The sequence below is a fragment of the Sphaerodactylus townsendi genome, linkage group LG01, assembly GCF_021028975.2.
Source record: "Sphaerodactylus townsendi isolate TG3544 linkage group LG01, MPM_Stown_v2.3, whole genome shotgun sequence".
Taxonomy (NCBI): domain Eukaryota; kingdom Metazoa; phylum Chordata; class Lepidosauria; order Squamata; family Sphaerodactylidae; genus Sphaerodactylus; species Sphaerodactylus townsendi.
This window is the reverse complement of record NC_059425.1, coordinates 148,315,790-148,333,771: the sequence shown is the minus strand read 5'-3', so window position 1 is coordinate 148,333,771 and position 17,982 is coordinate 148,315,790. Positions and strand designations below refer to the sequence as shown.

General features: G+C 42.0%; 1 protein-coding gene across 21 annotated transcripts in view; it reads right to left on the bottom strand.

Moving 5' to 3' along the window:
* DST (dystonin) overlaps positions 1-17,982 on the bottom strand; it is a 356,441-nt gene that overhangs the window by 197,748 nt on the left and 140,711 nt on the right. The window lies entirely within an intron of this gene.

The window sequence follows — 17,982 nt, the reverse complement described above, 5'->3', positions numbered from 1 at the left end:
TATATTCTAATAATGTAAGTGATTTCAGCATTCAGCTTCAGAAATGAAATTTTCCTGGAGGCACCTGCCTTATCCTTTAGAATATGACTTTATTCATTTCACTGAATTATCTGAATAATTTTCCTTAGCAATTTTTTAAACAGTTCAGGATCTTTTGGAACAGGTCACTTCCTTCACTCTCTGCATCAGTATTAATGGTAAGAGCAATTATTATGTATGTATGACCCCATATCACTAACACTGCCACCCATCTCAACTTCTGCCACACAGGTTCAGAGATACAGGTAAGTCAAGCAGCTACAGTTCATCACCCATCTTGATCTGTCTAATATATGGAGAACCCTGACTCTTTCACAAACCAAATCCCCTCTCCCATCCCCTCTGACCTTACCAGATGGGGGCAGCCACATTCCCTTATCAGAAATTTCATAGTGCTATCAGGACGGGGCTTAAACACTTCTTCAGTCTAATGCTGCCACCACTTATTCATATATCTTCACACATAGGCAGACCAAGACCTTATACCCACCCCAGCTCCTCCCAAGGGGCGGGCAAATATAAATCTAAAATATAAGTAAATAAAAATAGATTTGTGTGGTTTTCTCCCCCTCAGAAAGTACATATTTTAGTCAGGAAGGTTAACCATAAAAAGGAATTAGCTTTTATTGAAGGTTTCATATAACACTGGACAGAATCATGAAAACACATTTCTTATCACATGAATTTTGAACTCTAACCCTTTTCACGTTCCCATGCCTTTTTGTCACGTTATCTTTCTCTCAGACAGCTACTGTTCTCTCTCTCCTGGCTCAAGCAGTTTGGTCTCACTGCTCTCTCTCCACACTTGCTTAACTATCAACTGCCAGCAGTCCTCTCAGCAATCATTGGTAGTTCAAAGAGAAAGGCAAAACTGGACCTGTTCACCACAGTCAGGTTTTACAATGAACACTCAGCCTCCACTTTGTTGGGACAGTCTTTACCTCTTTGGCCCACCTATTTGGCAAAACTCAAGAATGTCTAGTTGGCCCTTCTCTAGGAACTGTCCTGTAGGTATTTGCAAAACAAAGGAGGTGAGGCATGAGAACAGGCAGAAGCAGGCTACATGAAAACAATGGCTTTTAATTATAAAGTACTGTTGCCAACTAACACGGTGTAGCCCTGACATAAATGAAAAGGCCAGACATAACCACTCCATCAAACACTAACAAATATTATTCAAAGCATTTCTATCGAATAAGAGTGTTGTCTTTTCTTAGTTATACCAAAAAAGAACCTCTTAATGGATTCAACTAGCAGCTTAAGGAATTTGACACTTCACTCATCTCTAACCTCTTGGCTTCCTGCTCTACTTGGAAAGCTTTTCACTCTGAAAGCCCCTCATGGACATACTTCCTCCCTGCTCCCATCAGAATGATTTTAGTTTCACCAGAACTTTCCTTCAGTTCTCTCCCATCCCAGGATAATCACATTTCTATTTCTTTTACATTTTGCCCTTGTAGTGAGATGCTATTTCTCAGATTCATAAAGTACCCAGTTTTGATTGTGACAACATTACCTAAGGAACTATGTTTGCTTGGTGCCCCTAGTCTTGTTTAACATGCTTTCCCTTCTAGATCTCCTTTGGATTATTGGCTGAATTGCTGCCAAGATTTCTACAAGGTTCCCTCACCAAGCAGTCTGTGCTAGAACTCTGAACTTCTGGGTTTGTGCACATCCAAGACCTGGAAGAGGGGGTGTTAATTTATTTTTTAGATTTATATCCCCCCCCTTCCTGACCAAGGCTGGGCGGAGTAGAAATAAAATTAAAACATTATGGCTCATTCCTCACATGCAGAATAATGCACTTTCAAACTGCTTTCAGTGCTCTTTGAAGTTGTACGGAATGGCAAAATCCACTTGCAAACAGTTGTGAAAGTGGTTTGAAAACACATTATTTTGCGTGTGCGGAAGGGGCCTATATTTCATTACAATCATATATAAAATCAGTCCATCAACCCAACTAAATTTCAGATGGCAAAGAAACGACAGACCTATGATAACAAACCAATTCATTTCAATCCTGAACTCACTGTCTGAGCATGAGGCAGAATTTGTTAACACAGAGGGGTGATGCCAGATATAGCATGCTGGTGGTGTAGGGAAGCTAGCAGATGAAATCAGAATAAATGTGTTGCCTCAACCAAAGGTCCAGTGGAACATCTCTGTCTTGCAGGCCCTGCAGAACTATTTAAGGTCCTGCAGGGTTCTGGTGTCTGCTGACAGAGAGTGCCACAAGGCCAGAGCCAAGGCAGAGGAGGCCCTGGCTATGGTTGAGGCCAAGCACACATCCTTGAGACTAGGGATCACCAGTAAATTACTGCTGGAGGATCTAACTGTCCTCTGCAGGCAATATGAAGTGATGTGGTTTCATAGATATGAGGGTCCCAGACCGTTCAGAGTCTTAAAGGTTAAAACTAAAACCTTGAACCTGATTTAGAATTCCACCAACAACCAGTGAAGCTGCCGCAGCACAGGTATTATGTGCTCACTTACCAATATTCCGGTGAGGAGTCACGCCCCTGCATTCTGGACCAGTGTAAGTTCCCAAGTCAGTCTCAGGGGTAGGCCCATGTAGAGCAAGTAGAATAACCAGGAGGTGACCTTTGAATGGATCACTGTGGCTAAGTCAGAGCAGGATAAGTAAGGGGGCCAGCTGCCCAGCCTGCCAAAGGTGGTAAAAGGCAATCCTCATTGTATTGGTGACTTGGGCCTCCATAGATAGGGAAGACTCCAAAGTCACACCCATGCTTTTAACAGATGCAGCTGGATGTAATGCCTCATTGCCAAATCTCGGCAGTTGGAAACCCTCCATTGGACTGCCCCAACCCAGCCATAGAACCTCCGCCTTTGATGGATTTAACCATACTCTGCTCTTTTCCAACAAACCATGTGTCACCTGCTGTCCCCAGTTCTGGAGAAACGAGGCCAACCATTTTAAGGCTGTATCCTGAATCCCAGCATTGGCAAGACAGTGGGCCAAAAGATTGTACATGTCCATGTCAAATGCTGCAGTGAGGTCTAACAATACCAGCAGTGCTGACCCGCCTCAGTCTAGCTGCATCCAGAGCTCATCTGTGGTGGTGACCAGCACTGCCTCTGTCCCATGACCAGGACAAAAACTGATGCATCCTACAAAAAAGTTTGTAGCTGTTCCACAACCGCCCTCTCAACTACCTTGCCCAGTTTGAATCACTGGATACTTGAACATTCATAAGCCACCCCAGATGACATCTCTATGTACAACAGAATTAAGTAATACCTTTTTGCAGTCCCTCCTCTTCCTAACTCCAGCTTCAATTCTCCATTCTCTAAGGTTCACACTGCTCAAGGGTTTTGCGCAGGCATTAAGTATTGTGAGTATTTTAGAAGTTTGTGCTGAAATACTTAATAGTTATTTTGACTACATACTTATTCTCCTGAATTAACTTTATCTGTCTATTCTGCTAAATGTCCACTTCATTTTCCTTCTATCTGCATCACAGCTTTGGCTCTTTGTTTCAAAGATGTCTTACAAGTGTGTGTGTGTCATTCACCTTAGTCAGACGTTACAACCTAAACCTGCAGTTCCTTTTCAACAGAAAAGAGGCTGATGTCTTATGCTTGGTTTTTCCAGAGTAAATATGGACCCAAGTAAGAAATGGTGTCACTCCAACATGTGCTGAGCATAGGTCTGTCTTCTCAAGGACACATGGTAACAAAGGACACTACCTAAATATATAGAACGATCCTGACTTAGAGCTGAACTTCAACTTCATTACTCTTTTATTTGTTCTATGAAATGTTGTGCCTTTAAACTTGTCTACTGAGCTACAGAACTACAGACAACAATAGATCAGAAGAAAAACAAAGAATAGACTTGCAATAGTGTCCTTGAGCCCTGAGAAAAAAAAAATAGGCTTGCAGTAGCCACCCTGAAACCTTTGTATAGGGCAGAGTATAAATTCCAAATAAATAAATAAATGTAAATAAATCCATCACTTCTCATCTCAAATACACTTCTTCATTTATACAGGTAACATTCAGGTCGTGATCACTCATGGGCTGTAAATAACAGAAAATGGAAAGGGAATATTCCTTTTAATTTAAAGTCTCCATGTTCTCAAAAAAATGAAATTGAAATAGGAAATTCACCCTTAAGATTGTTTTTATTAATATTCACCAAGCATTTCCTTGGGGCCACATATTACCCAAGTACATATTACACAAAAGCACTCACAGTGTAAACCTGAGCCTTCTTTCCTAACAGTTTTGAACTCAATTATAATTTTTGGTATGTCATTTTTTTGTGGAGGGGGGAGAAGTTTACAAGGTAGGCTCTTTTTTTTTAACAACTATAATAAGGACTGCTGTTAATCATTCCTGTCAACGTCTGCTGTTATTTCAACAAAACCCTCTCTCCTGCTTGAACTGAAAGGTCAGCCAGTCTCTCTTTCTCTCTCCCATGTAATTTTTTTTAATTGTTAGAATGTTAACTTGAAAAACACTTTTTTTTTTGTTATGGTCAAAGTAACCTACATTAAAGATTAATGGGAATTTATTTGGAAGAAAAAACCAACCAAGATTTGTGACAACCAAGAGACCAGTCAACAACAATTTAACAGCATTGTTGACTTATGAATGTAAAATTCAAACACAAAGATTAAAATTCACAGTCTTATCGATCTCTAATTAATTACACATAAAATTTATTAAAATGTGGAATATCTGTTTCCTTAAGCACAGAATTTGGCCGCTCTGAAGGTGGTCTGCAAAGAGGCGAAAAGTGTAGAATTTTCTTGATGTTCCTGGGAACTTGGATAGAACAGGGGTGAAGTATGTGGAACAGATGTCATAAAATGGACAATATAATAATGCATATTCCACAGTTTCAACTGGCAGGAACACAGACATTGAGGCTAGGGGAAATGCAAACATCTCCCTTCCAATAGTTCTGAGGGCAGGCACTTAAAATGGGATAGGAAGAGAGAACCATGTACCCCATCCTGATCTCCTTGGAGGAAGGGGAGGATAAAAAAGGCACTACATAAATGTTTTCCACAGCATACTCTATGGAAGTTGAAAAAAAATGTTGAAAGCATATTGCTGCTGCTTCACTATGCTGATTCCAAGATATGTCACACATGCTCATAGTAATGAAGCAAAACACAAGAACCGAAATACAAAGCAATGCCTGTTCTGCTGCCAGCTTTTTAGAACAAGAAAAGGCACGTTGTTATACAAGCCTTGTCTTTTCATGGAGAAAAACATTCTGGCTGAAATCTACCCATTATAAAGTTTTCAACTAAGTTTCTTTTTAATCAAAACAGAATCATTTTAGAAAATCCAAAAATAGCAAAAGCATTTGCCACACATGCCTACAAGCTTATTAGTAGTAAAATATAAAACTCCATTTGTGGTTCTCTGAACTGAGTGAACAACACAAGTCATCAAATGTGACCAATGTAAAACAATGCACTCTTCTACTTTTCATGTTGTGTTTCTCTCACTACATAACTCTCTCATATCTAGTGGTAAGATATGAATGTGGCAGCCACCAATACCTTTAGTAGTGCCACCAAGGGTCTTCAGAAAGTGGGCAGGGTCAGCTGGGGCTTCTGCTCAGCACAGCATCTGACTGGCTGTTCAGATGGCTTCAGCGGCAACTGCCACCACAACACAAGAATCTTCACTAAATGACTGAAAATAAGCATGTGTGCATTCAAGAGAACATTCCAAAATATTTTCTGACAGAAGGGAAAGGTTTTCTTTTGTGTTTCTTCACAAAATAAACCTCCAAATCTCCAGGAATTTCCCTGCTCAAAGTTGGCAACCCAAATAGCAAGTATGCAAGACCTAAAGGAACAATTGCTGTTCATAGAGCCATTAGAAAATTCTACCAAAAGTCTTGTAAAAACTACCAGAAGATCAGAAACGGTCCTTGAAAACCTACAACTGTCCAATCAAAACTTTCCCCCAATTGAAACAAGACCTGTTAATGGCCAGCATCCAGCCAATCCAAGGAAGGTACTTTATTATGGAGTTTTCAGCTTGTTATTAGGATGTAGAAAAATATGTTGGTGGAACATGCTGACAAGTCACAGCTGATTTTATGGAGACCAGTAAGGTTTTAAAAGCAAGAAATGTTCAGATGCGGTTTGTCATTGCCTGCCTCTGCACTGTGACCCTGAACCTCCTTGGTGGTCTCCCATCCAAATACTAACCAGGGTTGACCCTACTTAGCTTCCAATATCTGACAAGTTCAGGCTAGCCTGAGTCATCTAGGTGAGGGTGTGAAAAGAATATGCAGAATATTAATTTTGCATATGAAATTGCTGTAATGATTTATATCAAAGACCAGGGAAAAAATAAAGGTTGTGATTCTAAGAACACTTTTGCAGATGAGACGAGATCTCTTGGATTTTGAATGTGTTTTTTTCCAAAAAAGCTCAGACCTGTGAAGGTCTCATAAGTAAGCCTCTCTAAGTTCAAGGAGAGTTAATCTCAAGAGCAGCAGACATTAGCAATCTCCTACGAGTCATAAAAACCCTCCACTATGTTTAATGTTGCCTTGTCCTGACTTTAAAAATAATTCCATACTTTAAAAGAATTCCTATTGTGACATCATATACGTAGGAGAAACACAGGAATGAAAACCCAAAATTACACCTCTAAAAGATATAATGACCCAATCTTTAGTCATAACCTTATGAGTCATCATATGGCAGGTCTTTGCCACTGGAGGAAATACATAAACAACTTAGAAATAAACCTATGCTATGAGTGCCACACCCAGAACATACTGTTCACATTCTGAATGCCGATTCCTTCATTTCTGAACATGCACCCTCTTCTCTTTAAATCTAATACAGCCCTTTCTATATGGAGAATGAATATGTAGGGGAGAGAAGACAGAACCGCATCAGCAAGCCCCAGATCTATAAGCATTGTTTGGAACACATAAACATAAGGCTTTTCCCACACGATTGGGAACTCTGCAAAAGCAGTCTGAGTGGTGTAAGCCACAAGCAAGTACATGTAAATAGTGCTTTTGCATACACATGTATTCCAAGGAACGTGTGTAAGTCTGGGCAGAGCTTGCCAACTCAACTGCAATAAACACTTCTTCACACAACCTGTGATTGGTGTTTGGAATATGCTGCCACAGGAGGTGGTGATGGCCACTAACTTGGATAGCTTTAAAAAGGGTTTGGACAGATTTATGGAGGAGAAGTCGATCTATGGCTACCAATCTTGATCCTCCTTGATCTCAGATTGCAAATGCCTTAGCAGAGCAGGTGCTCTGGAGCAGCAGCAGCAGCAGCAGGACATTGCTTTCACATCCTGTATGTGAGCTCCCAAAGGCACCTGGTGGGCCACTGCGAGTAGCAGAGTGCTGGACTAGATGGACTCTGGTCTGATCCAGCAGGCTAGTTCTTATGTTCTTATTCCCCTGCCTATACAATTATGCAGAATGTCTGAAATGAGCTTAGGAATTAAGACAATTGCAAAGAATGGGGTCCCAGTTTTATATAGAGACTCCTCCTGGGGCTCTTCCCTCAGCACATCACAAAAAGTTGGGATAACCAAGGGACTATAGTTAAAACTGCAGTGCAATGGGTGAAAATAAATGTTTTGGCATGGCTGAGAAAAATAAAAGTAGGCAACAGGCAAGCCTGATGGTGAAGGGCATTTATATTTGGATGTGCAAAGGTGTTTAGGTTTTGTGCACAGGACTTGTGGATCCTGACCAGACTATGAGATAACAAAATTCTGATCACACAAAAACACTTGTATGCAAGAGCATACAACATGGAGGCTTTTCATAACATTATAGTGCAGCTACTGAGGTTATTGACAGTGGGCCTGGTATGGGTAAATGTACGGAAAATCTTTGAAAACGTTCCAGAAATTTCAGCTGATTTAAAAGGCAGCAGTCAGGCTACTGTTAGGGATGGCTTACAATAACAGCATCAACCCTGTGCTGAAAGACCTGCACTGGCTGCCTCTTTTCAAGCACAAGTCAGAGTGATGATTCATAACTTGAAGGCTCAAAATGGCTTGAGGCCAGAATGCTAAACAGTTTGCCTCCTCCCATCCTGTCCAGCCCACCAGTTGAGATATTCCTCATAAACCCTACCATCTGTACCCCAACTTTCAGTGGTGAGTCAGGCCAAATACAAGGGCTGTTTTCCAGCAGTGGCACCTGTGAAATGCTCTTCACCTTGAGGCTTGCCTGGTGCCTACCCTACTTTCTCTCAGGCACCGGGCCAAAATGTTTCTTTTCACCTTTCAATTCAGTGGTTGTTACTTTAACATTGTTTCAGCAGTCTGCTTCTAGCTGGAGAAGGTTTTTATGAGACATTTTAAGCTGTTCAAAGTTTTATGCTGGTTTTGTACCCTGTCTGGGTTTTTCACCGTTTATTAAATGTTTATTTACTTCATTTATACTTCATGGAAACCCAAAGCAAATTGCATTATTCTCCTCTTCTCCTCTTCTCCTATCTCCTAACAACCTTGTGAGGTAAGCTAGGCTGAGTGTGTAGGACTGGCCCAAGGTCACCCAGCAAGTTTACGAGGTAGAGTGGGGATTTAAATCTGAGTCTCCCAAATCCTAGTCCAATGCTATAACTACTGATCTTGGAAAAGACTTAAGAAGAAATTGGTAGCAAATCTGATTTCAGTTTTTGAAAGTAATAGCTCTCTATATTTACCTGATGTATAGCAGAAAAGCAGAAAAAATGGACTCTGTGACCTCTTGCCACCCAAAAGGTGTGAAACCTTTGCAGATCTACAGAACACCTTGTTCTTGGAAAGTTAGTCAGTCTTTTTGACTTTTTATGATACATTATTTCAGGCAAGAATTTCAAGCAAGAACTAAAGCTGGTGGAAAACAATGAAGTTTATACACACATAAGCAGTATATTAATAAGGGATTAAACATTAAGGTTTGGACAGATTCTGCACAACACAACTAAAACATGGTCATTGATGGAATTCGTAACAGGATAGTTTTTTGTTACGTTGGTTTAGGGACCTTTCTGTCCAGCATTCTACAGTGTTGCAACTTCACTTATAGTGTGAATCAGAAGTGTCGTAAGCACATTAAGGTGATACTGTCATAGAATCATAGAGCTTGAAGAGACCACAAGGGCCATCAAGTCCAACCCCTGTTATGCAAGAATACACAATCGAAGCACTCCTGACAGATGTCCATCCAGTCTATGTTTAATAACATCCAAAGGACTCTCAGGAAGTTCCTCCTAATGTTTAGGTGGGATCTCTTTTCCTGAACCTTGAATCCATTATTCCTTTTCCTAGCCTCTGGAGCAACCTTGCTCCTCTTCAACATGACATCCCTTCAAATATTTAAACATGGCTATCATCTTTACCTTTACCTTCTTTTCTCCAGACCTAACATCCCCAGCTCCCTAAGTCTCTCCTCAAAAGGCATGGATTCCAGACCTTTTACCATTTTGGTTGCCCTCCTCTGGACCTGTTCCAGCTTGTCAATATCCTTCTTGAACTGCAATGCCCAGAACTGGACAAATTATTCCAGGTGAGGTCTAACCAAGCAGAATAGAGAGGTACTATTATTTCCCTTGGGCCAATAAACGTGAGCCAACCATGGTATAAAACTCATGTTGTGGGGGAACTTCATCCAGATCCTGATCCTAACGCGAGTCCGCTCTGCGCCCCCCCCCCCCCGGGTTTTCAAGAATCGCACTATCAGCGATTCTTTAGTTTTAACATGGATTGCAGCCTCAGCCAAGCGAATAGCTGCCCCAGGAAGCATGTTACATGGTCCTTTTTTCAGCCCCCGCCTCTCTGCTGCGAAGCTACAGAGGAACACAGGGACGGCAGCATGGCTGTGGAGGTCCCTGCCTGCCTGGCTTCATAGCTATGCAGCGGAAGGAGGTGAGTGGGGAAAAAAACGCACCTCAGTGCAAATGCACAACAGCAACCTGCAATACCTCCGCGGACTCCTGCATGGAGGCATGCAAATGCCCCAACAGTAATGCACTTAATCCCGACTGCAACCTGCTGTACTATGCGCGTGCGGAAGTGGCCTCAGTCTAGAAACTATGCTCCTTTTGATGCAGTCAAGAATTGCGTTGGCTTTCTTGGCTGCTGCATCACACTGCTGACTTACACTGTACCATACCTGAAATTACGGTTTTACAATAGAGCTTTGGGTGAATACTAGAGGATTGCCCCTACACACTAATGTAACTTCTGGTTCAGCCAGAAGTTGCATCACAGCACCAGGGGAGAGAGCCAATATCCCTCCAATTTCCCACACACACACACACCATCTTAGCAAGTGGTTGTGGGACATCAGGCTGCTGCAGGGAGTCCAAAGCAAGAGACTTGGTATATCTATGCTGGACTCCCACTGGACTCCAACCTTGGGTAGAAAGGCAGGCCCTGAGCTGACCCTTGCATTTACTAGATTTCTGCCTACCAAAACAGACAACCCTTGTAGCCTACAAGTATCCTACTAGTGGGAGTATTAAAACTATCTAAGAACAATTATTGGTTTCTGGAAAAGCTAGTCAAATCCAAGCTCTACTAAACAAAATCCTTTGCTCTACTACTCTTTTTTTCATAGTTCTTCTGGGGTCTACCCTAAACTAGAAAAAACTCAGCTGAGGATCCACATCCTGGTCCCAGCTAAGGGGATAATATTTTTAAATCCAAAGTTATAAGGTAGCAATGGTGACTAACACGTCTCCTTATAATGAACTTGATGACCCTGCACCTATCAGTAAAGGCATAAAACAGGACTGTCCATAGATTAGGCAAGGGTTTCTATATACATATAAGGCAATCCAGATATTTAAAAAAATTATTAATAATGCAAAAAAAGGAATAGTACATTAAAAAAATAGAACCCCTTCCCCCCTCACAAAACCTGGACTCATGACAGATCAGCATATCCAATGGCCTTAGAGAAATTTTGAGCATTACTATAAAAGAGGGGAAGGGGGAAGGGATTGGGCTTGCTCCAAGCTCTTCCAGTATTTGCTAATGTGTAACGCAGCATTCTTGACACCCATTCCTATCTCCTAAACTCTCCCATGGAGCATTGGGATGGATATGTAAAAATACCCCCTACGCCTGGATAGTATTGCTAGCTGTGGGGATAGATGAGAAGCTTTCTACTTACAGATCTCTCAGTCCTTGGCATCAGTTTTATAGTGCCACTATGCTATAGTGCCAGCTTGCTGAAATTCAAGGCTAGGTGGACAGGAGCCTTACTCATCTGCCTCGAAAACGCAGCTTTTTCTCTGTTATACTACTGGAAGTGAGGGAAATCTCCCACTTGTTTATTCCCCACCCCAGTGGTTGCTCATGGGAACATAAACTTAAAACTGCATTATGCACTCATCCCCAGGTTGAAGATGCAGACAAGCAAGCTGGCTATATAAACTAGACTTGCTTTTGCCTGCCATTCATCACATCCAAGCAACTTGTTACAATAAACTAATGAGTTCACAAATTATTCTACTCAGATCAACAAGGTTCCCCAAAAGAAGGCATGTGAAGAAGGGTATCCAATACAGTGAATAAATCAACCATATTCGACTCCTATGGCAAGAAAATGTACTGATCTTTGCAGTACTAAGTGTAACTAAGGCATTGCTGAAAGGATGGGAGATAAGTAAGAGTAATATTTCTTAACTTATGTAAGGCAGGGCTTATACAAGATCCATTTTAATACACCACAAGCGAAGATGCCAGGGCTGGAAGGGCAAAATCAAGAGAACACCCAAGTATAGCCTAGTTTGGCTTTTAATTTGCTGTAATTAGAAAATGCTTGCACATGTGAAAGGAATTCCTTGCCTGTGTACTCATAAAGGATAATAACAGATAGGTTCTAGCAACTGCCAGAAATTCATCTCTTGCGGAGAAACGTATGAGAGTAATCAAAAACCATGCCAGAGCATGTGTTGCTCAATTAAAAAAAAAAAAACACAGAAAAGCATGAATGGAAATATTTTTTTGCATCTGACAAGGCCTATCTACACCTTTTAGGGAGGAGGTTTTCCCCACAAAAATGACCATGATTCCATTAAGGCATATCCTGTTTGGGATTTTTTTAACCTAAAACTATATAATAGAAGGGCAGTTGTGTTAAATCTACAAGTACAAGTTAGCTGCCTTTACTGTGCACCTCTGCATTATGATTTACTTCCTAATTTACATAAACATTCCAATCTCAGCCAGGGAGTATACTACATGAAAGAGACTTCAGCAATTAAAAAATAATAACAGCATTTTTTCCAAGTGTTTCAAGCATTTCATATGTTACTCTAGAGAATGTAAGATACGTCCCCACATTGCTTGGAGGGGGGCGGGGAACCAACAGCTTATTGAGCAAAGCAAAATTTGAACAAAGGTCTTATAAACAGTCCAAGCTTTCTTATGTTACACCATTGGTAAATACTGTCAAGTATGACTGGCAAAAATAAACAAGAGTCTTGCGCTGCCTTAAAGACTAACATTTTACTTTGTTAGTCAATTCTTCTGATGCAAATGAGTTAATCACTACGTTGTCATTTCATGTCAGGATATGAAAAACAAAACAGCATGGTCAAGGGTAATGACAGGCAGGAAGTACAGGGTGTCAGCGACTAGAGCCTCAGACAAGAACAAATATTTTCTAACATCTGCTACTTTTTTTTTTTAAGCTGAAGATGACTGGGATTGAACCTGAAATCTTCGGAATGAAAGAAATAGCATTTCCTGTTAGCCCAGGGGTAGGGAACCTGCGGCTCTCCAGATGTTCAGGAACTACAATTCCCATCAGCCCCTACCAGCATGGCCAATTGGCCATGCTGACAGAGGCTGATGGGAATTGTAGTTCCTGAACATCTGGAGAGCCGCAGGTTCCCTACCCCTGTGTTAGCCATTTAACCACCATACTGCTCTGGCAGTATCATACCCTGATCTACCGCAGGGTGTTCGTTTTCATCTTCACAAACATTGATCGCTTCTCAAACTTTGTCTAGAAATGAGTACTGAGACTACTAGTTAAAACTACTACTTTAAGTCTCTCACTCCACACCTTTAAAAACCCGTGTCATGCTCCATCCACAACACTGACAGGTGAAAAATAGACAGTAAATTCTTTGGAGTGAAACTTGTTTATTTTGTTAATGACCCTCACTGCTGGTGGGGCTATATAATGATAATGCAGTAGCAAATAATCTGGAGATTAAACCGGCAAATGTAACAATATTATGTCCTTTGTCTTCTACGCTGTCTCTATGGCCACTCTCTGACCACTCATTTGGTGGGAGGGAGTGATGTCAAGTCACATCCAACTTTTGGTGACCCCATCGGGTTTTCAAGGCATGAGATATTCTAAAGTAGTTAACCATTGCCTGCCTCTGCATAGCAACTTCCTTGCTGGTCTTCATCCAAATGCTGGCTAGGGCAGACTGTCCTTAGCTTCCGAGATCAGACAAGATTTGGCTAGCCTGGCTTATCATTCCTTCCTTACCATTCAATTTGGCCTACCTGATGGGCAAAATAACCCAAATGGGGAAAAGAATCCGTCTTGGTCCTATGTTATGTATACCACCTAGCTCAAACGAACGTGTGCAACGTAAACAACCCCCGACAAAAGAACGTGTCGCACACTGGCGTAGGCTATGCAAATTTAAAGGAACATATCTATATTATATCACATATAGTACACAATGTCATGTGATCACCAATTCTTTAATTGTAATATGTAAATATAACAAAATTATTTTAATGTTCAGAATATTTTAAAGTTCAGAATTAGTCAACAGAACTCCCGTCCCATTTCATTCATAAGGTGGCATCTTGCCAACATAATTCCATTCACGTGCTTATTCCTGTGTCAAATACCAGTCTTCAAATGTAACGGAAAATGAACAATCAATAATCCACTTGCAATAGATATCCAAAGTCCAAGTGATATTCAGCAATTTTCAACATATGCAGCATGTTTCCAACTTCTCACTTTTTTCTTCTTCTTAAGAAGTAATAATATTGTTATATTCCTTAAGTCATAATATAAGGGTTTTTTTCTTTCCACAGAGTTGAATTACAACCTTCTTGACTTTATCATGTCTATCACCTAGCCCAGGGGTAGGGAACCTGCGGCTCTCCAGATGTTCAGGAACTGCAATTCCCATCAGCCTCTGTCAGCATGGCCAATTGGCCATGCTGGTAGGGGCTGATGGGAATTGTAGTTCCTGAACATCTGGAGAGCCGCAGGTTCCCTACCCCTGACCTAGCCATACCCCCTGATGTTGGATGAATGTTAAACAGGAGTAAGCAATATAAATGATTCATGTTCACTGAAGAAAGGAATCTTTAAATACCAATGGAATGGACTGTCCAAACAGCCTAACAGTTAACAGTTCAATAGTTACACTGTCTTTCCTTCCTACCTTATCATGTCATTATTTAACCTTGGTAAGCAGGCTGCTACAAAACAGGCCATAAGCAAAGTCCATTGACATATCTTCTCTATCACCAGCATGATATGGTAGAAGCATTTTAGCCACGTCAGGGATTTGAGAGTTGATTCTTAAATCTAAGCCAGGAATAAGACGTTGATTCTTACATCTAACTTTGAAGAAGGAATACCAAAAATGCTATTTTATCATGGAAAACATTCTGCTGATTTGGAATATATGGATGCCAACTGACCGGGAGACTAGCTTAAACTATCGTTCTAATTAGAAAACTGTTAATGATTGCCAGCTGTCTTTAGGAGCAGTTGTCTACTGGTTGCGCATCCTTAGGTTGCATGAACATTTGCCCCACCTAATACAGAGAAAGGAGACCATTACTTCAAGTATTGTCAGCACTACTGCACAGGATCCTTTATACTATTGGACAATTTCTTGCACTATGAATTTAGATATTTTCTAATGTGAGGAATCTTTATGTTTTAGATTGCTCCTGATATGTTTTCACTGGACTTGTAGGCTGTTGTTCTGTATATATGATGATGATATGTTAATTGCATGCTTGGCCCTTTTGCAGAGGCGTACCAGCCTAACGACATGGGGATACTCATGTTCCTGGGCACACGCCTTTCAGTCACGTGAGGGGCGCCTCCAGCACCCCCCACATGACTTAAAGGCCAGCGTTGGGATGAGGGGGAGCTCTGCTCTGCACCTCCTGCCCCACCCCCTACTCCCCTCCCCCAGGCTCTCTGGAGCCCAGCTGCTGCTCTCCCCAGAAGCTGAGGAGAGAGCACCTGCCGACCTCCAGGACGTGCTTTTATAAGCACAGAGACCAGGGACGAAGCTTGGAGGTGTGGCCATGCCCCCAAGGGCAGGCTTGGGCATGGCCACACATCCCAGCCCCCCCCCCCCAAACTCCCCAGAGCCCGGCTGCTGCTCTCCCCGGAGACTGGGGAAAGAGCACTTGCCAGCCTCTGGGATGTGGTTTTATACGCCCAGAGGTCAGGGATGGGGCTTGGAGTGGGGTCATGCCTCCAAAGGGCAGGGCTTGTGGCCTCTGTGCATATAAAAGAATGTCCTGGAGGCTGGCAAGTGCTCTCTCTCCAGGCAGTGGGGACAGCAGCAGCCGGGCTCTAGGGAGCCCTGGGGGGGAGGGGGGCTTGGGGGCATGGCCATGCGCCTGAACTGGGGGGGCACTCAGAGACTAGTTGTCTCCAGGCACCATTTTCCCTCAGTATGCCTCTTCCCTTTTGCACTTACTGCATGTGCACTTTTATTAAAACACTTAAATTGTGACTGTGATCTGTATTGTATTTTGCAGCCTGGGTACGCTTATTGTTCCTTTCCATGGTACCTTTGCTGTACCCTCCATGGCTCTTTAACTTACAAGTACAACCTATGACAATTCCCCTTCAAAGTACAAACTGAACCTAGAGTAATGAGGTGACTGAATCTAAGGCCTAGCACAGACCAGCCTTATATATTGCTTATCAATAGCCTCAGCAATATTAGAATGAAGCCAGCAGCAGAGTTGTCCTTGAAGCTGCTGCTAAGTGAAAATTCTGATCACTGACATAATCTTACCAGAGTTAACAACTCTCAATCCATTTATATTAGTAGATGAGTGTCAAGGAAGCCTAACTATGCCACTGAAATGAAAAAAGCTTAAAGAGTGCTTAACGTTGGCTGGGTTACATCCAGTGCTACAAAAGAGACTGAGAACTAAGACCCATCATACTTTAAAATGTGTTGTATAAACAGTATCCCAAGGGTTAGCACAATATGTGATTTGGGAGGTTCCCAATTCAAATCCTTCTTCTGCCATGAGCTCACTTAGAAGCCTAAAGAAAGTCATTGTCTGTTGGCCCACTATCTAAAATATGAAGACAAAAATACCGTTAAGATTGTAAAAAATGCAACAGGTACCTGAAACACTGAAACCGGGGTCCATTAAAGACATCTGAATTAACCTGATAACTCTTCTTTTCCCCCAGTCTGCATATTCCTTGTATCAAATATTCCACTGAATTTTACAAATTTCACAAATACTTATGCAGAATGAGACATCATAGAAACATAGATATTATCCTCCCCTGGCAGAGCTTTGTTTTTTCCCCTTCAGAAGAAAGTCAACAGGAAAATGGCAAGTAGAAACTAGCAGATGCAAATCATCTTTGTCTTGATTTCAAACAAATCCCAAAGCAATTCAAGGCTTGACACTTAATAATGTTTTGTATCTTTCCAATTCATAGCTTGAGGGAGGGCAGCATGTTCCTGCAAATGTTGGCACACTGCTTCTCCTATCCTCAAGGAATGCATTCAAGTTCAATCCTGATCTCCTGAAACATGTTTTGACATTGCCGTGGTGCAATGTATGCCAACACTTGTCCTGCAGCCTGGCGCGAAACAGACTTCCAAAGCAAATTGCTTTGTTTGACCAAATACTGGTTTACCTCAAAAGCAAGGCTCAATTCTAAAACATTTCCTCCACCCAGAATTTCTTTCTTGTTCTTCTACCTCATTACAAAAAAACCCACCTCACATGGCTGCATTTGCTGCATGAAATCATCTGCGGCACGAAGTCTGCCCTATACAGCCCTTGTTAGCTTCTCTTCCTGTTCTTGGTGGTGGCTACCGTTTCTCCCCAGCCTCCCCATGCATACCATTCAAACTTTTAAAGAACCTATTCAGGTCAAAGAAAGCTTTCAAAGGACTCTGAATTGATTTCCAACACTTCCCTTTCCAGTACAATTGAGACCTCTCCTAACCGCTGCTCAAGGACATAGCCAGTAAAGATATTTGTCATTCATTAGTCCTCCTGGGTAACAATATCCTTGTAATGTTGTGCCAAAAACTGTGAACAATAGTCCAGGTGTTCTCTTTCTTAAACACTTCTGCATTTTCTGCATTTATGCTACTTGCTGTCACCAGATAGCTTAACAATCAGTTTTTCCTTTTTCATTTCATATACAGCAGAGAAATGACATCAAAGAAAGTCACATTCTTGCTGCATTCATGCTCTTTTAAAGGCATGAATTAATAGAACTTGTTCTGATCATCCACACAACTTTTTCTGGTCAACTTAGTACATTCATTCCTTAATTAATTAATATATCGAAAGATATAACTGCTCAAGTTTTAGAACGTGGCAACGACTCACTTCCAACCAATTGCCGCACAGAATTCAGTTCCAGCCAAGCCATGTATGTCCCCACCGCTTCTGCCACCCTCCATCTGCTCGCCCACTGCTTGTGTTGCCCCCCCACTTCTGCTACCCCCCTACTGGTTCTGCCACCCTCACTGCTTCTGCCACCCGCATTGCTCACCCACCACTTCTGTCATCCCCCATTGCTCACCTGCTGCTTCTACCACCCCCTTGCTGCTCGCCCACCACTTCTGACACCGCCCCTCGCCGCTCATCTGCCACTTCTGCTGCCCCACGCTACCTCTGCCACCCCCTGCCACTTTGGCCAACTCCCGCTGCTCACTTGCTGCTTCTGCCACCTCCCGC